We start from the raw sequence: 25,033 nt of genomic DNA, 5'->3' as shown, positions 1-25,033 counted from the left end.
TAAGGTGATAGGATTAAAGACCAGTAATATGAAAATCAATTTGAAAGTATATAATTTAACAAAAATACTTTCAAACTTAAATGCAAATAATATTACAAATGTTTTAAAATGTAAATTGAGGGGATGCCTGGGTGGCTCAGTTGGTTAAGCCGCTGCCTTTGGCTCATGTCATGATCCCAGGGTCCTGGGATCGAGTCCCACATCGGGCTCCTTGCTCAGTTGGGAGCCTGTTTCTCTCTCTGCCTCTGCCTGCCGCTCTGCCTGCTTGTGTTCTCCCTCTCTCTCTCTCTCTCTGACAAATAAATAAATAAATAAAATATTTAAAATGTAAATTGAGTTCCTTAGGGTCAATCTGACCCTATACCAGACTGGGTCAATCTGACCCAATACAAGACTTGCTTAGGAGTGCTCACAACAATGACTCCATCTTTGGCCCTCCATCTTACTAATGTCTGTGTGCTGCCCTCCCTTAAGGCTATGTGCTCCAGGTCCCCTGGAGGCTAATGGATGCCTTGACTAGAACATGAGAAGGCTTGTTCTGATCTCCCCTCTGGTGCACAGATGGCAACACTTTAGATAACTACCCTTTGACATCACCACGATACTGTATAAAATCTGTGGATTAAGGTCCAGACATTTCAGAGAATAGCTATGTAATACCTAGATCATTTTCCCTCAATCTCCTCTGTTAATAAGTTACCCTAAATAAAATTCCATAAATGGTGTGGAGTAGCTTGCTTTGTTGTTCAGTCATAGAATGCCTTCTCAGTTTAGAGGACACTTTACTGTCCTTCTTCCATCTTCCAACAACTTAAATTCTAAAAATTAATATTGGTGAGATAAACTAATCTTTAATAAATGGAACAATATGCCTTAATGATCTGTCTGAAGTCTCATTATTATAAAGATGTTAATATTCTTTGAATAGATTTGATGCAGTCTCAAACAAAACATCAGCAGGCTTTTTTGTTGTTGATATTAACAAGGTAATTCTGAAATTTATGTGGAAATATAAAGGACCTAGCATAGCCAACACAACTGTGAAAAAGAATGAAGATATACATCACTTGACGTTAGGATTTATTATAATGCTGCAATGCTTGTTACTGGCATCAAGATAGACACAAAACATGGGGAAAATGAGTCCAGTAATAGACTCACACACACATAAATCAATGAAAAAAAAATATTTTGAATGAGTGGTGCTCAATCCTGTTTGCTGTTTACAATCACCTAGGAATAGTTTAAACAACACAAATGCCTGGGTCCCCTCCTGAGTTGTTTTACAACAAGGCCCCACTGTGAGTGTTTTCACAAGTTCCCAAGTGATTGTAAAGGTCATCCAGCTTTGGGAATCACTAATTTCTATCGAGAAACTTTACTCTTATGGAATTGACTGCTCTTTCTTAAATGGACATATCTCTTCTTCACAATTTAAGTAGAAAATCAGTTTTTCATCTCATAATTTGAGATACCAACATCCTGAGGAAGAATCCAGGGTCTTATTTTCTAGGAGATGCTTGACATTACCACATACTTGGCCTATTAGACGTTTACGCTACGTCAGCTTCTAGGCCATCATTTCCAAAGATTGCTTTGAAAAGGGTCCGTGTTCTCCAGGCACAGCATCAGCAGTTACTCAGGTCCAGGTATCTGGGAGCATATGTCTGGGCACACCCCTCAACCTCAGGTCGTGTATATGACAAGATCTAATTTCTATTTCTAAGACTTTTCCCAAACTCCTCCCTCCTTAAGAGATCATAGGTAGAACACATTGCATCATCATATCCTTTTAGTAATTGCTTTCTTGACCATTCATCTAGAAGAACATCCTCAACCTTTTGCTCATGCAACACTTCTTTGCTATATGCATGTGCCCATAGGATTAGTTCCAGCTCATTCGGGTGATAACTCTGTAATTGTCAGGTAGGTCTCCCAAGAATTTTGCTGCAATACTTCTCACATCCCAAGTGATCTAATACTTTATTGCTAAGTGTGTAGGACCTCAGATAGTTTTGTAAAGTTAGTTTTGTGATGTGGCAGGCAAAATCTTAAGATAACCCCAAGATTTCTACTCTCTGATGTGCATGCCCTATATAATCTTTTCCCCTTCTGTGGTGGGGTCTGTGAATATAATGGGCTATGACTCCTATAGTTAAGTAACATTGTATGATGGAGGGGAAGAGATTTTGCAGATATAATTAAGGCCTTGTAATTAGTTGACTTTAAGTAAACCAAAGGAAGATTATCCAGGGTGAGTCGGACCTAAAAAAAGGTAAAGGCTAGAAGACAGAGAGACCCAACAATGCTGAGGTAATCCCTTATTGGCTTTAAGGAAACTGATTGCTAGGATGTGGGAAGCACCCCCTGGTCAGGACCTGAGAGTCCCAGTACTACAATGGTAGAGAACTCAACTCTAGCCAGTGAGCATGGAAAAGGACTCAAGCATCAGATAAGTTGCAGCCCCAGATGAAACTTACATTTCAGCCTGGGAAGAACACAAGTAAAAGATCTATTAATCTGTATCCAGACACCTGACACACAGAAATTAAGAGGCTTTTTAAAAAAGACTTATTTATTTATTTGAGACAGAGACAGAGAGAGGGCATGAGCAGGAAAAGCAAAGGGAGAGGGAGAGAGAATCCCAAGCAGACTCTTCACTGAATCACTGAACACAGAGCCAGACACAGGGCTTGAGCTCATGATTCTGAGATCAGCAGCTGAGCCAAAACCAAGTCAGGCACTTAACCCATTGAACCACCCAGGCATTTCAAGAGTTGTTTTAAGATGCTGAACTTCTGGTAAATTGTTACTTAGCAATAAAATAATTAATATATCTACCCATTCATTTTTAAATCGTGGTCAAAGACATGAATTAGAAAAGAGAAAAGTTCTAAGTACCTAGGGCCCAAGGACTTGTCATTTCTTCAAGAAATTTATACCAGTAATTATAATTTTCATTTTATAGCCCCAAAGGCAATTATTGAAAACAGGCTAAGAATACGTTTATGTAAAGATGTGTACTTTCTTTTACTGAATGAGAATGTTACTTATAAATAAAAGTTGGATTCTAAGAAACATGGATTCTAAGAAAACTTTCAGGGAAGAGCATTTCTCCCAAAATTTAAAACACAAATAGACAGACAGACACAATTTGCCTCCCTTTAGGTGGCATTGGGTTCCCAATTGCTTGGATACAGTCAAATGACATATTTATCTTATGGAGTGCCCACCTTAGAAAATCCATCTTATAAAATTCATTCTAATACTGTACTGGTAATATATAATTACACTTATCAAAATCACAAAGCCAAAGTTCTAATGTATAATCAAATATGTCAAATAAGGAAATTTTGCTAGTTTGACATTCTAGTTTCTCATAGTCATTCCTCCAGCAACAAAGTATTGTAAAAATCATCCCAAGGGGTGCTTGGGCAGCTTAATCAGTTGAGCCTCCATCTTTTGGTTTTAGCTCAGGTCATGATACCATGGGCATGTGGTATGGGGCCTGCATCATGCTCCACAGTCAGTGGGGACTCTGCTTGAGATTGTCTCCTGCATCCCCCTCTCTAATAAATAAATCTTTACAAAAATTACCCCAAATCTTAATAGTCCTACTTCAAACCTTGATACCCTAGTATTACTCTGCTTCATCATAACCATTAAGGACAGATATTCTGAAATGGTGCAGGAAGCGTTGCTAATATACTAGTGGCAACCTACCTCTGGAGTTCAGGGTGTGGAATGCACAGCGACAGAAGACTGTATCATACAGAGCAAAGCAGCCAAGTCAGTGCCCTAAGACACCTTTGCAAATATACCAAACAGATTCATTCAATCCATATAAAAATTGCAGACTTTTAAAATAAATTAACGAATTAGTTCTAAAATTTATGTTAACAAAATATCTGGAATAGCCAAATTTTTTTGAAAATGTAAAAATAGAAGATGAAAATTTAAGGATGATGAGACAATGATGACTTATTTCCCTTTTCATCATCCTTCAAGAAATTCTCATAGTTTTTCTTGTATTATTTTAGAATTTTGAGCATAGGTGAACATATTGATAAGTGATAGGTAAGTAGCTCCTGGAGGATGAAGTATCAAGAGACTTCAAAAATGTGAGAAAATAAGTCATTGATTGCACTATGTAGTTTATTAAATGCCCAACTAACTACTAATATCATTGCAAGATTAAATACTTTATTCTATTAAAACATAAGTAAATTTTCTTTTGTTATTCAGAAGAGCTCTTTAAGAATAAATGAAAGTCATAAAATAGATATTTACAAGAAGTTTTAACTTCTCAAAAATAAACTCAAAAATTTTAATTGAGGTCAACGGACACTGATAACATATAAGAGTTAGTGCAGACAGCTACCAACTTATGCCAAAAACAAAAACAAAAACAAAACAAAACAAGAAGAAAGGAAGAGAAGAAAAGAAAGAAGGAAAGAAGAAAGGAAGGAAGAGAGGAAGGGAGGGAGAAAGGGAAAGAGAGAGGAAAGGAAGAAGAAAGAATGGAAAAGCATATTATGAGAATCAGTTTTCATAATTCAATACATAAGTACTTTGAGTAAGGGCAGAAAGAGAAGCCACGGGCTTAGAAATAAATTCTTGGGGCAACTGGGTGGTTCAGTGGGTTAACTCCTCCGCCTTCAGCTCAGGTCATGATCCCAGGGTCCTGAGATCAAGCCCCACATCAGGCTCTCTGCTCAGTGGGGAAGCCTGCTTCCTCCTCACTCTCTGCCTGATTCTCTGCCTACTTGTGATCTGTCTGTTAAATTAAAAAAAAAAAAAAAGAAAGAAAGAAAGTAAGAAAGAAAGAAATTCTTGAAGCAAGATATAGGTAGCACAATTGGAATTGTGTGGGAAACCAAAAGGAGGGACAAAGAGGGAGTCTGGTTGAATCTGTGTGTTTTTCTTCTTGATACTTAGTGATACAGACTAAACATTCATTTTAGTATCACTTTATATCCTTTATTTGGCAAATATAATTGTAATATAATGTATTCATTTCCATTTCTGAGTGTAGGTATAGTCTTTTTAAAAAAATATATTATGTTCATAATGAGCAGAAATCATCTGGGTTTTCTACACATGTACTGTTGGTGGACCCTCTTTGAGAAAACTGTAGACTTTGTGTATTCTGAGAAGGCAGATTCGGTGAGCAGAGACTTTGTTACATAATGTAAACATAAGTGTATTGCTTTTAGGTGTGCTATTTCTAGACTATGAGTTCTATATTATGTCTTATTTTTTTCAACATTCCATTTAGGTTTTTGACTGCTACAGCACAGTTCATGACAGGCAGCCTGTAGATATTTATTAAATAAACTAAAAGGGTACAGTGGTCTATGAAAACATCACCTGCAAATTTTTGTGGACACATTTCACTTAATCTATCCATGACAAGAGTCAAATGAATTGATTAGAACAATCAAAGATTGTGAACTGAGAACTGGAAATTAAGCAGTATATGCTCTAACACTGATTAATTCTATAAAAGGAAAAATCTAAATAATGCCTTTATTTTAAGAATCATATTCCACACACCAAATTTGTTGAAAACCTACTGTGTGAAAGTTTGTTTAAAAAAAATTGAAAAGAATGCCATGCAGCTACTAAAAATGTATTTATGAAATGTGACAGTATAAAAAATGTTTTTCTATTCTTAAATTGTAAAAATTATTCTCAAATGTAAACATATCTTAAATAAATTAATATTTTAGTAAATTCTAAATTATATCATTAAATGTTTTCATTAAGAAAAATCCCAAAAGTATTTTTCTTGTACTCATGTTAGTGGAAAAACTAAAAAACAAATAGACTAGCGTGTTTTCTGGAACTAATGTATTTGTAAGAGTTTTAGAAAAGGCAAATATATAAACTGTAAAATAAGTTTGACTTCTAAAGGAAAAAAAGAGGAAATAGGAATGGCAAAAAGCATTTAAGATGGCATACACTGTACTTTGGGGATTATGCTCTCAGCCCACTCTTTTTTAATGTTAATTATTTCTTGCTTGTTTCAAGTATGGCATTTGCCTTTGGTAAAACATGATGATAGAAACAGAAAACAATACCATCTTGAGATACAAAATTATCAACCAAACTGTGATTAGAAATGCATGGTTAAAGCTATATTAATTTCATCTTATACATCTAAATCAATAAGCCTGTTCTTCCTATTGCTAAGTCACTAATATGTAATAATGGAGACAAAAACCCCTGCATATTATTTAATAGAGTAATAAAGATTTTTCATTGTTATTTAAATTCTTTTGAATATATTTTATGTTCCAAAAATAATTTGGTTGCTTTATAGAAGTCAAGGTTCTTATTTTAGCCTTCCATTCTACCCTAAGAACACTTGAACAGTGGGCTAAGTAACTAGGGCTTGTTGGACTAAACAATGAAAAAAAAATTCTCCATGTAAAGATGATCTTATTTCTACAGTGTATTTTTATATAATTAATTAATACATGTTATCAGTGATTATCTAGTATGATAATGGCACATCTTCCACAGTATTTTATCTGTTTAAAAATTCATTCATTTCAGATATTAGGAATTTTAAATGACTTTTTGTTACAGGCAAAAAAATCAAAGGTAATTTTTATTTTTTAAAAAGTTGAAAATGCTGGGGCATCTCAGTGGCTTAGTTGGTTGTGTCCAGATCTTGATATCACTAGGACTTTTAAAGGTTCAGGAGAAAAATGAAGTTCTATTTTTAGTACCTCATTTTGGAGAGAGACATTTGTGGTTTGTTCCTGATTTTAATGTGCATTAAATTTGATAGGCCAGTTTCATGTGATATTTTGATTTTTCTTTTAGTAAATTTTATAAAGGAGCATGGTGAGAATGTGTTAAATATTTATCTGTGGAAAGAAAAACAGATTCAAGGAATAATTGACTATCTTGAACCTCTCTATGTGCCATCAAAGATAGTAAATACAGGAAGTTAACCTTTTTAATATTTTTTATTATGTTAGTCATCATACAGTATATCATTAGTTTTTGATGTAGTGTTCTATGATTTATTCTTTGCATATAACACCCAGGGCTCCATGCAATCCATGCCCTCCTTAATACCCATCACCAAGCTCACACATTGCGTCACTGCCCCCCTCCCCTTCTAAAACCTTCAGTTTGTTTCTCAGAGTCCATAGTCTCTCATGGTCCATCTCTCACTCCATTCTCCCCTCTTCATTTTTTCCTTCCTTGTCCTAATATCCTCCATGCTATTCCTTATGTTCTACAAATAAATGAAACCCTATAATAATTGACTTTCTCTTCTTGACTTATTTCACTCAGCATAATCTCTTCCAGTCCCATCGATGGTGATGCAAAAGTTGGGTATTCATTCTTTCTGATGGCAGAGTAATAGTCCATTGTCTATATGGACCACATCTTCTTTATCCATTTGTCTGTTGACAAATCTTGGCTCTTTCCATAGTTTGGTTATTGTGGACTTTGCTACTATGAACATTGGGGTACATATGGCCTGTCTTTTCACTACTTCTGCATCTTTGGGATAAATACCTAGTAGTACAGTTGCCGGTTCATAAAGTATCTCTATATTTAATTTTCTGTAGAACCTCCACACTGTTTCCAAAATGACTATACCAACTTGCATTCCCACCAACAGTTTAAGAGGGTTCCCCTTTTTCCACAACTTCTCCAACACTTGTTGTCTCTGGCCTTGTAAATTTTTGTCATTCTAACCTCTGTAAGGTAGTATCTCAATGTGGTTTTGATTTGAATTTCCCTGATGGCTAATGAAGATGAAATTTTTTCATGTGTTTATTAGCCATTTGTATGTCTTTGGTGAAGTGTTTATTTATGTCTTCTACCCATTTTTTGACTTGATTATTTGTTTTGTGTGTGTTGAGTTTGAGAAATTCTTTATAGGTGGTGGATATCAGCCCTTTGTCTATAGCATCGTATCCTCTCCCATTTTGTGGGTTGCCTCTTTGTTTTGCTGAGTGTTTCCTTTGCTGTACAGAAATTTTTTATCTTGATGAAGTCCTAAAAGTTTATTTTCACTTTTGTTTCCCTTGCCTTTGGAGATGTATCTTGAAAGAAGTTGCTGTGGCTGATGTGGAAGATTACTGTCTAGGTTCTACTCTTGGATTTTATTGGATTCCTGTCTCACATTGAGGTCTTTCATCCATTTCGAGCTTATCTTTGTGTAGTATAAGAAAATGATCAAGTTTCATTCCTTTGGATATAGTTATATAATTTTCCCAGCATCATGTATTGAAGAGGCTGTCTTTTTTCCATTGGAAATTTTTTCCCGCTTTGTCAAAGATTAGTTGACCATAGAATTGGAAGTCCATATCTGAGCTCTCTATTCTGTTCCACTGACCTATGTGTCTGTTTTTGGTGATCACAACTTTGTAATAGTTGGTAGAAAAATCATGAAGTCATAATTCCTTTAATTGGAAGTTTCAAAGAGTTTACTTCAGGGAGATTATGCTTATGGATGAGATATAAGTAAATGTTTTCCAAGATGTAGAATGAGAGATGTTATAGGTTCCTTGAAAATGTTGAGGACTAATAAATCTAAATAATGGAATTGTGGCAGAATGTAGAAACAAATGTTTTTAATTTGTATGAAGGTGTATTTTAGAATTATTTAAGTGATTTACCTAATTGTATGTTAACATAGTATGTCCAAATTAATTACTGCTAGGCTTTTATGGGTACAGTATATAGAAATTGGTCTCATACTAGTATTTGCTTTATCTTTTATTTAGTTTAACCATGCTTAGTTTTGATAAATTAAAAAAAAAAAAACTTATGCACCCCTGGTAAGGACACTTTTTATTTTCTTTCCAAAATATAAAGATATAATCTGAAGTTCTTCCCTTTCAAATCAGCATATATTCTCAAAATTTTTCATATTCTGTGTATTTAATTCCAATTTCTTTCCCATCTCCAGACATACTACAAAATATGAATCTTTAATATACAGAATGAAACACACACATGCACACACAAAAATAATTTGTCTTTCAAAAAACAAGTTTAGCTGATTTTTGTTTGTTATTTATTCATTTACTTGGCAAACACTTAATTGGCTGTGAAGACTGGCTGTGTGGGGGGCACTGAGAATTTGGGGATGAAACCAACCCAGTGATGAATTCATGGAGCTAATGATGTGATAGAAACATGAGACCAAAACATGAGGAAATCTTCAATTTTGAGTTATCAGTAGTGATCTTCAAAGATTATTTATGATTTACATAGGAAGATTGTTAAGAAACCGTATTTAAGGGGTGCCTGAGTGTCTCAGTTAGTTAAGCAACTGCCTTCAGCTCCGGTCATGATCCCAGGGGATCATGTCCCCACATTGGGCTCCCTGCTCAATGGGGAGCCTGCTCCTCCTTGTGCTTGTGCTCTCTGTCTCTGACAAATAAATAAAATCTTAAAAAAAAAATTAAAACAAGTTTTTTAAAAACATTTAAGTAAAAAGAACATTACATATCCTTTCAAAGTTATAGTGGGGTATCGTTTAACAAATTTGTCCAACATTCATTATGTGAAATTAATACTCTCTGGTATATATGTTTTTCTTGAGAATTATATGTGCCAGGGTGCAACCGAATACAGTGGATTAAAAAAAAAAAAATGGTCTCTGGACACATTCTGTCTGTATTTAGTTCCCAAATCTACCGGTATCTGTTTAACTTACAGTACACTCTGTAAGTTAACATTCACTGAGGAAAAGATTTTTCCATTAACACAACACTCAAAGAAGACTGTGAAACTGAAGAAATATTCTGTTCTCCTTAATCAGAAATGTTAAATTTTCCTAGAAACGCCACCACTTCTAACCAACCCCACCAGCTTTTTACTTAGGTCTTACTGGCCAAAACTGAATATAGTGTCATTTTTTAAAAAAGCAATAGTTTTTTTTTTTTTTTTTAACATATAAAAATGAGTGTTTCAGGGGCGCCTGGGTGGCCCAGTGGGTTAAAGCCTCTGCCTTCGGCTCAGGTCATGATCCTGGAATCCTGGAATTGAGCCTGTAATTGGGCTCTCTGCTCAGCGGGGAGCCTGTTTCCCCACCTCTCTCTCTGCCTGCCTCTCTGCCTACTTGTGATCTCCGTCTGTCAAATAAATAAATAAACTCTTTAAAAAAAATGAGTGTTTATTGTAATGAAGTATTTGTAGACATAATAAAGAAGGTGTTAAACTGGTTATCACTTTACTTTGTTTCTGTGAAAATGTGACTAAGTCCAGAGAAAAATATTTTTCCATCAAAACCTTATAAGAGAACAGCTTTGTTAAATGAGATGTAGATGAGCAATTAGATTAGAGTCAGAGGAAAAATGTTAATAACACAATCACTTTTGAGTTTCAGAGAGCTAAAATATAAGTTTATTTAACCATCTCAAAGTGAAAATTATAAATTTAGTGTTTCAAACAAAGTTATAAGTTGGTGTTTTAAAAGTAGGATACAGAAAGATGAGAGGATAGACTTACCTTTTAAAATCTGTATGTGTGTTTTTTTTAATAAACATATTTTATTAATTAATTAATAATTAATTTTTTATTTTTTATAAACTGTATGTGATTTTAAAATTCTGTTTTGGGTGTCTTAGAAAAGAACATCTCACGGGTATGTGAATTCTTCAAAGACTGCTATATCAAAATTAACCTGTTACTCTAAGTTGATTCAGAACAACAGTTCTAAGTACTATGATCATAGAGCAATTATGCCCCTAAATACTTGAACACAGTTTCTTTCATCTAAAGCTTTATTATCAGAAAACCAGATGAAGAGCGCCTGGGTGGCTCAGTGGGTTAAGAAACTGCCTTTGGCTCAGGTCATGATCCCAGGGTCCTGGGATCAAGCCCCATATCAGGTTCCCTGCTCCTCAGGGAGCCTGTTTCTCCCTCTCCCTCAGCCTGCCACTCTCCTTGCTTGTGCTCTCTCTCAATCTGTCAAATAAGTAAATAAAATCTTTAAAAAAAAAAAAAAAGAAACCCAGATGAATCTAATTAAGCTTACAAACATGCACTATGGAGGGAACAACTTTTTATGTGCATATATCACACTATATTTTATATTACAAATTTTATATGTAATGTATGTATTATATACTAGATTGTATTTTATAACCAATGTATTTCCGATTTTTCTTAATTATTTTGGTCTTTGTATATACAAATATATAGGTCTATGGTTATATATATACAGGAAGGTACAATGGTAACATCTTCATGAACCACTGTAAACTAATAATAATCCTTTCCTGTGATGTTTGAGTTATTTAATCAGAAGTAACTAGGGAAACATTTTTAGAAAAACGTCATAGATCTGGGTCTGTGGTCATTACCCAAAGCAGCAAAATTGTTTGGAATTTAAATATTCTATCTTTGATATCAATAAAAATTAAAGTTTAGTCTATAATGTGTGCATTCAATATAAAATATTTATTTAAATCATCACCAGAGGATTTGGGTCATATGTTCTCATGATTAATTTTTAGAGATTATTTACTATCTACTTTTTCTGAAACAGGTCTCATTCAAACAGAACTAACACTAAATATCACAGTGTTCCTTTTAGTTTTATTTTATCAAAAAATTTTAAGTATACTCTGTCCCCACCATGAGGCTCAAATTCAAGACCCTGAGATCAAGAGTCTCATGATCTACCAGCCAGATGCCCTTATTATAGAGTTCATTTTTATTTTAAATAATATATATTTAACCTCTCTTTCTAACTATAAACATTACACAATGCATCTTGACCCTCAAAAGGAAAACTTAGTGCCCCCCACAAGTTTTTTCCCACCTCATCATTCACCAGCAACCTCAAAATATCACTCAACATATTATTGATTTTACATGATTAATATCAATGACACGATTTTACATAATTAATATCAATGACATTGATGTTAATGATTAATTAACTTTATACTATTTCAAGGATTAAAACCAAATAGCCAGATTTTATAATTGCCTAGTTATATAAACATTAGTTCTAGTAGAAGAATCCAAAGGTGTATCTGAATATAGATAAAAAGAAATATTCTATAGCTTGTGTCACTAAAATGGGAATGTTGCATAAGGAAATGGAGAAATGCTTATAGGTTGGAAGGAGTTAGTAAATTGCAATACATTTATTTGCTTTGTTATATGCTTTTACTTCCTTAGATTATACAATTTATAAAGGTGTCACTTATTACCTGAAAGACATTTTCCCTTTGTGATTTTCTTTTTTTCTCACAATTCCCATCCTAATTTGAACTTTTATCTTTTAGTTCTAGAATTGGGTGATGCTAGCTTGCTCTGGCAGTCCTAACCCTTCTAATGAGGATTTTATAAAGGATCTTTATTTTTCTCAGATTAGGAAAATATACCACGGGACAAGTAGGGAAAGTACTATAAGAATGGCCAAAGAATATGACCATTTTGAAGACAATATTTTGTTATCAGTAACTTTAATTGCTGACTCTAATTTCTCTGCATTCTCAATAACTAATCAGTGTGGGCTCTGCAGTGAACCAGAGTTCAGTCGGAAAAACCTTTCTGTGTGTTTCTGAGCCGTGGCTTTCTCAGTTCTGAGGTATTGTGTGGAATATCAGTATCATTCCAACTGCTTTCACTCCTGTAGAATTTCATTAAAACAGTTCACAGAGAATCCCTCCCTTGGTCATCAGTACTTTTGTGCATATATTTGCATTTATAATCCTGCATTCTTGTTTTAATAGCTTTTCAGAATGGAAGGTAAATTATGTGTTCTCACCATTTTCAAATAGATGTCTCCATTTTTAAGGAAACTCACTTTCAAACTATACCTTCTCCTCATAAATCTTTTGGAAAACCTTAAGTAACAATTTAATGATTTTCTATACATTTATTTATGGTACTTAATGTGTTGCTTTGCTGTTATGATGATCCCAGTTTCTTTTTTTAACAGTTTTAGATTTACAGATAAATCACAAAGATAGTAAAGTTTTCATATGCCTCACACCCAGCCTTTCCTATTTCTGACATCTTACATTATGATATACTTTTTACAATTACTGAAGTCAATACGGGTATATTATGTATTAACTAAATATATTTATGGTATATTATGATTAACTAAAGTCCATAATTTATTTGGTTATTTAGCTTTTACCCTAATACTTTCTGTTCCAGGATCCCATCCACAATATCCCATTACATTTAGCCTTCCTGAATCCTTCGTCTCCTTTTGGCTGTGACCATTACTCAGACTTTCCTTGTTTGGATGAACTTGACTGATTTGAAAAGCACTAGTCAGATAATTTTGTATGATGTTCCTCAGTGCAGATTTATGTGATATTTTCCTCATGATTAGACCAGGATTTTTGTTTTGACATGGATCCCAGCTTTAAAATCACAGAACAATGCCAGTTTCTTTTTTATTTTTTTACACTTATTCTGTGTCTATGGTCTACTTGTATCTATATGAACTTAATAACTTCTTTGAACTTAAGGCTTTTTAAAAATAAAAAATTCTTCAACACTTGTTCTAAAACTTTATCAAGTTTTAACTCTAAATTATATAGAATTCCTAGCTTGACTAGTGCTTTAAGAAAATTATATTTTTATGATTCAATATTTACTCTATAGCGATTTTTTTTTATTTATTGCTGAAACCATGTAGCTATTGCAACTGCTGAAGATGCATTTTTTCCCCATCCCTGCTCCTGAAAAACATTTCCTACATATTTTTCCTCTCTAGGATATGTCCACTTCAGGATAACTCGAGGTTATCGATGAAAGTTTCTGGCTTTAAGTGGAGAAAAATGTCCCCTCCATGGTGAATGTTACCCTGTTTATTCCTATTCTAATTACTGCCTACATTCTTTCTTAAAATAACACTTTTATAAACAATTTTAAATGCATATTTTTCTCATTATAAAAATGGGCATGACTGTTTCTGTGAAAATATTTTGGAATATATGGAAACGTTGCAGAAAATATAAATTATTTTAGCAATCAGAAGTGTAAACTGAATGCATATTTGAAAATTCATATCTACAGAAAACATACTCATACATATGAATATGTATATGTAATATGTATCTCAAAATACATTCAAACTCATGCTTGCATATATATAATTATGATCATCTTCAATATAATTTTAATACTTATCATATAAAATTCTATTTTATATATTTTTCTTATTATTAAATATATTCCAAAATGTGATTTTATAATAATTGTATAACATACCACTGTACGTATAAGCTATTTTGTAGGATTTTGTATATTCTCCATATTTTGAGATTTTAAATAATGCAGCAAACGGTATTCTTTTAAGCAAGTTTCTGAGATAGATTCCCAGAAGTGAGGTTAACTTTCAAAGTAAATAAAAATTTTACAAACTTAAAACTTAAACTAATTGTGTTTGACAAATTTATACAAATTTATTCTACCATCAGAGTTGTCAAATTCTGTTTCATTGTTTTCCATCTTCAGTTTCTAATCATTTGTAAGTTAATTCTCTTGAGAATACAGCCATTCCTCAGTGTTTTCATTTTCACAAGAAATAACTCCTCAACCTTTGGCTATTAACTCATTCATTTGCTCTGCTTATCTCTGTCTCTCTCTGTCAGAGGGTGAGACCACATAAAATATTGGTTATGCATTATTACATCTTTCCTTCCTGTTCTCCTGAAAAATTCTTATCAGACTTTTGTTCTACTTCTACAAAGAAACGGAAACTTCTATTCAAGTCAGTAATGATGTTCAATTTGCCAAATACAAAGATCACCTTTTTGTTCTAATCTTCCTTGACCTCTGATTGGCATGTAACTAATTGATCACTTCTTCCTTTTTGAAATACTTTCTTATCTTGTTTTCTATGACCCTACACAACTCTGGGATGCTTCTAACATATTACACAATATTTCATGTCTCCTTTATTTGCTATTTTCCTCATTTGAACTCTAAATGTCAATCTAGGATTAAGCAACTCACTCCCAAAAATGCCTAAAAAGAGAATTCTTGATTCCCTGCCAAATTTGCTCTCTCTGATTCTCCCAGTCTGAGCATGTAGCACTCAGCCTATGCCAAAAACAATGTATCCAGGATTCCTTGCTCTCATTCTCTAATCCCTCACATTTAATATTTCACCAGTTCCTGTTGTCTCTACTTTCACTCAAATCCATTACCTCTTCCCCATCTCCGCTGCTGCCACACTAAGCAGGAACACTGATCACTGGTTTTCTTACTCTGTTCTTAACACACACACACACACACACACACACACACACACACCACGGGCAGCTGGATGGCTCAGTCAGTTTGCTTTCAGCTCAGCTCATTATCCCAGGATCCTGGAACCAAGGTGCACATGGTGGGGGGTTGGGGGAGGTGGGAGTCCCTGCTCAGCGGTGAGTCTGTATCTCCCTATCTGTCCCTCCCCCTTGTACATGCTCACTCTCTTTCTCTAAATAAATAAAATCATTTAAAAATACACACACACACGTATCTATCAGATACTACTTTCATTTTCAAGACTCTGCATAACCTTCAAGTAAAAGCTAACAAGCCCTGCATAATTGTTCTCTTTTTGACCTTCTTTTTCATGCTGACCTGACTTCTGGGGATACTTAAGTTGGCACTTGCTTAGATCCTATGGTATAACTGTACCTGTTTTCTGTACTTGGAAAACAACAGCAACAACTATTTTCTGTACTTGGAAACACAGACACACACACACACACTACTTTCCTCTAACCTGGCTTTTTGTCATTCACAACAACTAACATGTTTCCACCTCAGAGAAGCTTTCACTGAGCACCCAATCAAAAATGGCTCCTCCCAGCTCAGTTTTTCTCTATCACAGCACCCTAATTTTTCCCATATAATTCATATATTTCTGAATGTATTTTCATCATTTATGTGGGTACTATCTTCTGTATCCTCTCACTAAAATATAAATTCTATGAAAACAAGTATTATAGCATGGTTATAGATGTACCTCTAAAATTTAAAATGGTGTCGCATAGCATGTACTCAGTTCATATTTAATGAACAAAGAAATAAACTGTCTCTATGTATTGTGTTTTTTATCAACTTTACAGGAAAAATATTGTGCCTGGCTTACTTTGAATTTATGTCAATTGTGAGTGTGTATATATGTGTATGTGTGTGTCTTTATATTAATGCTTGGTTTAGTATTTGTCTTTTTCATTTTCCTTGGCTGAAAATCCTCAAATATCTGGCAGGTAAGAAGACAGATTAAAAAAAAAAAAATGCATGGAGACTCCTCTCTCACTCCACATATCACAATATAACTTTTCTTATTGATAAAGTGTACATTTTGAAAAAAAGAATTTTTTTTTTTAGATTCAATGAAACCTAAACATAGAAGAAACTAGCTCAAATTGCCCTATGTAACATACAAAAGGGAAATACTATGATAATACTACAATTTCTAATTAGAGAATTTGCAATATAGCCCTAGACACCTGTCTTCATCATGAAAATATCAGGATAGTAAAGAAGAAAGTTGCTGCTCAGTTAAATCAATCTAAATCAAACTTCTGCTTCATTTGGAACTGAAAGCTAATGAGGGTGTTTAGGTAGAGGCAAGAGGCTGGTGAACATTAAACATCACAAAGAGGGTTGAAATCAAGAAAGGAAAATTCTGAGTTTAAGAATCATACATTGCTGCACCAATTTTTGGTTTTCTCTGTTTGTTATGCCAATTCTTACATCAAGTATGTCTGAGTCAAGATGACTTTTTTTTTTTTTTAAGATTTTACTTATTTATTTGAGAGAGAGAACACAAGTGAGCAAGGGAGGGGAGAGAGAGGGACAAGCAGGCCATTCAATGAGCCTGACACAGGGCTTGATCTCAGAACCCTGAGATCATGACCTGAGCTAAAATCAAGAGTCACACTTAACAGACTGAGCCATCCAGGGTCCCCATCAAGATGTCTTTTTTTCTTTTTTTTTAATTTTTTATTTTTTATAAACATATATTTTTATCCCCAGGGGTACAGGTTTGTGAATCACCAGGTTTACACACTTCACAGCACTCACCAAAGCACATACCCTCCCCAGTGTCCATAATCCCACCCCCTCCCCCCAGCAACACTCAGTTTGTTTTGTGAGATTAAGAGTCACTTATGGTTTGTCTCCCTCCCAATCCCATTTTGTTTCATTTATTCTTCTCCTACCCACTTAAGCCCCCATGTTGCATCACCACTTCCTCATATCAGGGAGATCATATGATAGTTGTCTTTCTCAGCTTGACTTATTTCTCTAAGCATGATACGCTTTGGTTCCATCCATGTTGTCGCAAATTGCAAGATTTCATTTCTTCTGATGGCTGCATAGTATTCCATTGTGTATATATACCACATCTTCTTGATCCATTCATCTGTTGATGGACATCTAGGTTCTTTCCATAGTTTGGCTATTGTGGACATTGCTGCTATAAACATTCGGGTGCACGTGCCCCTTTGGATCACTACGTTTGTATCTTTAGGGTAAATACCCAATAGTGCAATTGCTGGGTCATAGGGCAGTTCTATTTTCAACATTTTGAGGAACCTCCATGCTGTTTTCAAGATGTCTTTTTAATTGCTCTTAAATCTTTCCTTTCCTCAGCGGAGAGCCATGCTTAGGACAGACACTCAGAGGCCAGTATCAACTGGACAGACACTTTACCATTTTCCTTTCATGGATTTCCTAGTTTAATATCCATTGCATTAAGAGGATATAATTGCAATGTTTTAATTACTTTATAATTATAAGATTCTCCAAGTAATTTGTGAGCATACCTAAAAGCAAAGACCACAGTTTTGAGTTTTCTGGCCTACCCACAAAATTTTCACTCTATGGGTCATTTCTTTAATATGAAACTATTCTGAAGGACACTGATTTATGCTGAGCTGTCATTAATTTTAGAGGAGAATAGAATGGTAAAGAAAAAAATGAAATTTTTGGATGGTTATCAGCATTAATTTAAATTAATGTGCTCCTAACAAGAATAAGAATAAAACAACACAGAGATACTAGCCACTGCATACTGAATGCCCACTATGTTCCAGGCATTGCAGCGTGTGCTAAAATCTTAGCAGCTAAGTTTATTTAATGATCCCTAGTTCACCAATGTGGAAACTCAGAGGAATTGGATACCCTTCACAAGTTTATAGTTAGTATACCAATACAGTAGTTAATCTTTCATTCCCATAAGTACTGTAGAATGAATTCTGGCACTAAATCAAGGCCCATTTGCTGTCAGATATTTTATATTTGGTTCAAAAATGTCTTGGTGTTTCTAAATAAGGACATCTAAAACATACACGGTAGGTGTTGCTTATGAGGCTTTTAAATGTTACATAGTTTAATTTTTTAGTAGACAGATAACAATCAGTATAAAGTCCTTAATTCAAATTCAATGTAATAATTTTCAGTTCTGGAAAGCTGGGCTTGGTTCCACTGGTAAGGTGAAGAGCCTTACCTCTTTGTTTCCCTGGACAAAACACTACTCTAACCCTATCAGAATATGTAGGAACTAAGAACTACCTCTCTTTTCTAAAAAGGCAGTAGGCTTGTATCACAGCAGGAAGAAGTTGTTCACAGTCATTTCTGTATTACCTCTGAGCACTATAGAGTCATAAAAATACTCAAAGTTAATAATTAGTATTTAATTAATGTATTAATTGAGAGTAAGTGCTATCATGTTTGTATTTCTCATACATGTTAATGAATTCATTTGGTTAGGTAGACATACTATCCCATAAAAATATTTTGAAAACATAATTCCTACATAAACATTTAAAAATGCCAATGGGGAAGGAGAGAACAATTCCAATGAAGAAAATTCAGATACTTATAAGTGCAATTATTTTTGGTTAATAAGAAAACAAAGGTCTGCCGTTTTTAGTTTCCTAACCCAAGTATTAGCATATTTTGTCCATGTGTTATTTAAACACTTTTTAAATTTAACATTTGCAAATAGTTTTATACCTTGTTTTATTCCTCTGTTATTATTCAGGCATAAACATTAATTAATAATCATAATAATAACGAATTAAAGCATATATATGGTACTTACTCTATAACATCCACATTTTAAGTGCTTTAAATATAACCCTTATGTTCTAAATGCTACATATATATATATATATATATCAACAAGCTTGTGAGGTAGGTATTGTTATCTTTAATTTAGAGAATGAAAAAAGGACATATATCTCTGTTTCCTTGCCCCAAATCAAACTGCTAATAATTACAGAGCTAGGAACTGAACCCAGGAAGAATGAAAGATCTCTTGCTCTCCAACAAGCTATACTGCCTTTTCATAATTACCAAGTCCCACTTTATAGCAATATTTTTTCCCATAATTCAAACTTTATTATTCTAGAATGGTATATGGTTTTTATATGCTTTCTTACTCAAAGTCTTCTGTTAATATTTAACTAAAGTTCCTTTTGTTAGTTCTTAGCAGAGATATACAAGAGTTACTTGCTTTAACTTATGGCATTACACAACTAATACATAACAATTTGTTTTCTTTTTCCTAGAGCATAATCACCAAGTATTTATTATCTAAGACTTAAAATGTTTTAGTAGACCTGTTATATAGAAGAAAGTTCATCATTCTTTACAATTTGGATTGAAAAAAAATTTTAATTCTCATTTCAATGATTATAAATACCAAACTTCTAAAATTTCTTAATACAAAATTAATTACAAGATACTTTTGTTGTTTCTATCCTTTCTTTTTCTTTTCTTCTTCACACTCACTGCTGTCACTTAATCAGGAACAATGAAAAAGATACTGGGTCAGGTCAAATTGAGAAGTTATTCTGACTCAGTTAAGCCTGAGAGTTCTCTCAAGTATTTGGAGCAATGAACCAATGTTCTAACAATCCTTACTGCACTTTATTGGTTCTATGCTCTTCACATTTCCCTAGCAAAATTGCTTTTTCAATTGGTACTTCACAAGATTTAAAAATTTTATATGTTGGCATTTGTAGAATGTTACCCCAAAATGTTTACTGATTATATCATACTGTATTTTTTGGTTTCAACAGATTTAAAGTGCTGCTCCTTGTAAAAACTGTCCTTCAAATTCAGTATTTGTATCCTCGAGCTTCAGGAACATGCAAAGAGTAAAGTGAAGAACTGATTAAAAAAAACAAAGGGCAGAAGTCAGTAATATCTTCTCTTTGACAAATATCACACTCACTTATATCAACCTTTTCTCTATTTTGAAATGATTTTTGTATTCCAATTCCATTTTTGTGTTGGTTTCCATTTTTGTATGTATTGCAGTTATGTTAAAGTCTAAATACCTCATTACATAGCATCTATAGAAGTTCAGGTTTTCAAAAAACAGACCCGGAGACAAAGATTAAATACAAATAATTTCTTTTTTTTTTTTTTTAAGATTTTATTTAGTTATTTGACACAGAGATCACAAGTAGGCAGAGAGGCAGGCAGAAATCGAGGGGAAAGCAGGCTCCCTGCTGAGCAGAGAGCCCAGTTCTGGGCTCCATCCCAGGATTGTGGGATCATGACCTGAGCCCAAGGCAGAGGCTTAACCCACTAAACCACCCGGGTGCCCCTAAATGTAAGTAATTTCTTAAACAAACGTTACCCAAAGAAACTGATGAGGGAGTGGAAGAAGCAGAGGAGAGAAAGGGATGAAGTCAAGTGAAGATGTCATTTCAATTAAAAACAAACAAACATTAACTCCAAGGAGATCTGGAGTAGAAAGTACACCTCAGTGTTTGTCCTACCTGAAGGTAATGGTGTTATTCTTGCAAGGGTGGGAGCTTAGAACATCTGTGAGTGATGCAAGGGATCAGATTGTCAAACCAGATGCATACTAACCAAGGATCTTACCTAGTTTCAAGATTTGGTAATTATTTTAAGGATATAGAACATCAAGAGACTTTGACCAACTAAGGAAAAACTCTGGGATATCATGGATATCTATAAGGCATGCATGCATCTCCGGCACCAGATAATGGATGAAGTCTTTAAGTGAGGTCCTGGAGTTATCTTACATAAAGAAGAAAATGTTTAAATTACAAAACATCTAATCTTACACTCTAGAGAGGCAGGTAGTTTCTGTGACACTCACCAGGAAGTCATGCCTCATAGATTATAGGCTCATTTACCAAAACGACCTTTTATCTAAAGACATTCAATAGATAAGTCTATTTTACCTTCTTGTAAACATCTTTAGTCTACTTACTTGGAAGGCAAATTGACTAGAAAAGTAGACTAGGATCACCAACTTTGGTCCTTTATCTCGGGGAGCAGAGTGTCCCTCGACCCCTGCTAGTGAATGGATCATAGACCAATTGCTTTCCCTTCTCAGAATACAAGAGATCTAAAGATCTGCAAGAGATCTAACAGGAACTAGTCCACAACATAGCCAAAAACCCCTCCTTTCTCAAATACCCCTCACTGTGTATTATAGTCCAACCCTAGAAAACCAGCTGAATTTCCCCAGGTGAAATGTCTTACTCATTTTCCTTCTTCGGCTTGAATGTTTGCTTATTTGTTTGTCTGCAAACAGTATTGCATGGGGGAATCTCCTACAGATTTTAATGCCGGTATGATTTCCACTCTTAAGACTCACAGGAGCAAGATGGTCAGCTCTCTCATAATCACTGCGCTACATTATTTTTATTATAACATCTACCATACTCTAACACAATTGTTTACTCACATGAAAATTAATTACAAGTATATTAAGTTTGGGGGGGGTCATAGACTCCTTTCAGATTCTGAAAATTTTCATATGATACCACATATCACAGATTTTTTTTTTAATTCTTTTTCTTCTTTTTTTTTTTTGGCATTCAACTCTATGAGGTCAAAGATTCTTGAATCCCAATTATGGTTTCCAGATTGAGAAATCATATAAAAAGATATGTTTATTGAGAATAAATTCTTTACTTTATTCTTCATTTTACATTTTGTTTTCAGTTTAATGCCTGAATATATGTTGGGTGTGGGAAGATTAATTTTTAAGCTTTTGATATCTCTTACATTGATCTCTCTTTGCTCGGGTGCATAAACCATACTTATTAGCAAACTTCCTATCTCCCCTTTGCTTTCTTTGTCCATTTTTAAAAAAATAATTTATATCACTCTATGCTGGGTATTGATTCAGCATTTGACACATATTGACTTCATCAATCCTTACTGCAAAATGAAGAAGTATTTTCTATTATTATCTCAATTTAAATGTAAGAAACTTGATCTCCAGACTGGGTAAGTGAATTGCTCAAGGTCACGAAATGACTATATATCATAATAAGGATACTGCATAGGCCGCCTAACTCTAGATTTCACTTTTTCTGCCCTTTTATTTATTTATTTATTTATTTAGTTTTTAACTTGAGTTATAATTGACATATAACACTGTATTGGTTTTAGATGTACAACATAATATGTTGATATTTGTATATATTGTGAAATGATCACCAGAACAAGTCTAGTTAAACATCTATTACCTTACACAGTCACAATTTTTTTTCTTGTAATAAGAAATTCTAAGATCCACTCTCCTGACAACTTTCAAATATGTAATATAGTATTATTAGCTATAGTCACGTTGCTATACATTATATTCTTTTGACTTATTTATTTTGTAACCTGAAGTTTATACTTTTGATGCTCTTCACCCATTTTTAATATGTTACCCACTTTTTTTATTTTACTTTAATTTCTAATTTTATTGAGTTTTCAGCTAAATAACATTAAATATATATGTAGATATGTGTGTATGTGTATAAGTACATATTCACCCAAAAATCAACCTAAGACACAAAATATTACGAATATATTTGAAACTCCTTGTGTTCCTTCTTCCAATTATATCTTTCTTTCTTCCTATCAGACATAATTACTATTCTGCTTGACTTTTGTAATTGCCATTCATCTTTCTACTTCCACTAAACATATATATTTAGATAGTATATAGTAATATTTTGTAGTAAACTTTTGCACATATGTATTATCATACTGCATGCTATTTCCTGCAAGTCACTTTTTTTCTCAACTTAATATTTTTTAAATTAATTCCTGCTTTATAAAGCCTTACAATAATTCATTGAAATTATGTCAGAATTTCTTTATTACTTTCCTAAAGGAGTTTTTGCTTGCTTACACATTTCAATATAAGAAATGATATGTCCAAGAAAATTTTCAAATTTTTGCATTCTGCACAAATACAGTATTTTCTCCAGAGTAAATGTTTGGGAATAAAATTTATCTTGTAGGATATATAGTCTTTCAAATCCATTAGATATTGACGAATGCATTTTAACTTTGTTGGCCAACTTAAATTATCTACAGTAATTTGTAATTTTCCATTTAATTTTATCTTCTCGATATTTGGTATTTGGAGATATTTAAAATTTTCACTTAATGGAAATAAAGTATTTTAAATGTTGGGCATGCTTGAATATATTTATGGCACTTCCTCAATTATAAATTGGCTATTCACATCTGTTATTCTTTTTGGCTAATTATATTTATTATTTAACTACACAGGCTCTTTTATAAGTATCTGCCTTGCTTGTATCTTCTTCACAGATGGGGCATCTTTTTATTTATAGTACTTTTGATGTATATAAGTTTTAATTTTAATGTAAGTACTTGAATCTTTCTTTTTTTTTTTTTAATGTTGTAACTGTGTCATGTTTAGAAAACTTTTACTACCCTTGATCACAGAGCTTTTAAATGGATCTATTTCTAGGTTCTCTGTATCCCCATCTATTTTCCTATCTGCGTTAGTCTGTTTTCAGACTGCTATAAAAAAGTGCCGCATTGGGACGCCTGGGTGGCTCAGTTGGTTAAGCAGCTGCCTTCGGCTCAGGTCATGATCCCAGCGTCCTGGGATCGAGTCCCACATCAGGCTCCTTGCTCCGCGGGGAGCCTGATTCTCCCTCTGACTCTGCCTTCCATTCTGTCTGCCTGTGCTCGCTCTCACTCGCTCTCTCTCTGACAAAAAAAAAAAAAAAAAAAGTGCCACAGACTGTATGACTTAAACAACAAACATTTCTTTTTCTCAGTTCTGGAGGCTGGGAAGTCCAAGACTAGGCACTAGAGGGTTTTGTGTCTAGTTAGAACCCATTTCTTGATTCACAGGTGGTCATTTTCTCACTGTGTCCTCACACATAGAAGGAATTAACTCTCTGGAATCTCTTTTTTAAAGTACTAATTCCATTCATGGGGGTTCACCCACATGACCTAATCACCTTTTAAAAGCCCCACCTCCTAATGCTATCACATTGGAAAACAGAATTTCAACATATGAATTTTAAGGAGACACAAACATTCTGTTCATAACAATACCTTTTCATTGCTACTGCAATATCATAATAATTACAGATTTATAATGATTTTGATACATGATAAGGCAATTGAAATCACCGCAGTTAGGCTTTAGCTAAACTCCCACAAACTATATTGCTAATTACAACATCAAACTGACTGGGAGGGTTTGCTGTATCTCAAAAATGGCGTTTGATATTTTTGGCAAATTCATCTCTTAAACACCAATTTTGTGACTTCTGTGGAAAAAAAAAAAAAAAAACTCCTATTTGTTCTCCAAACACTTTGATTATTTTTTCAATCTCCTTTAAAGATTTCTATTCTTGGCCTATATTTTGGATATTGTATTTTCTCCAGAGTTCCAATCTTCTTTTATCACTTTACATATGTTACCTACATAATCACATTTTCTAATATCACTCCATTAGATCTCTTTAAGATATTTGAAAAGTAACTCCAAAGATACATTTCACAACATATTTCAAATATACCTTTAAACTGGCATTGTATATTGCACACACACACACACAGAGTTGCATCTCAAATGAATATGTTTAAAATTAAAGCAAACATTTTTTTCTCCTAGTTCTATTTATCTGTTCCTTATTTTGGTTAGTTATGCCATTTACCTTGTTCCCAATAAAAACCTGACTATTCTAAAACAAACAAACAAACAAACAAACAAACAAACAGACTATTCTCATCTCCCTTTCAT

This window comes from Mustela nivalis, assembly GCF_964662115.1.
Source record: "Mustela nivalis genome assembly, chromosome: 15".
Classification (NCBI taxonomy): Eukaryota; Metazoa; Chordata; class Mammalia; order Carnivora; family Mustelidae; genus Mustela; species Mustela nivalis.
Note: the sequence above shows the minus strand (reverse complement) of the source record.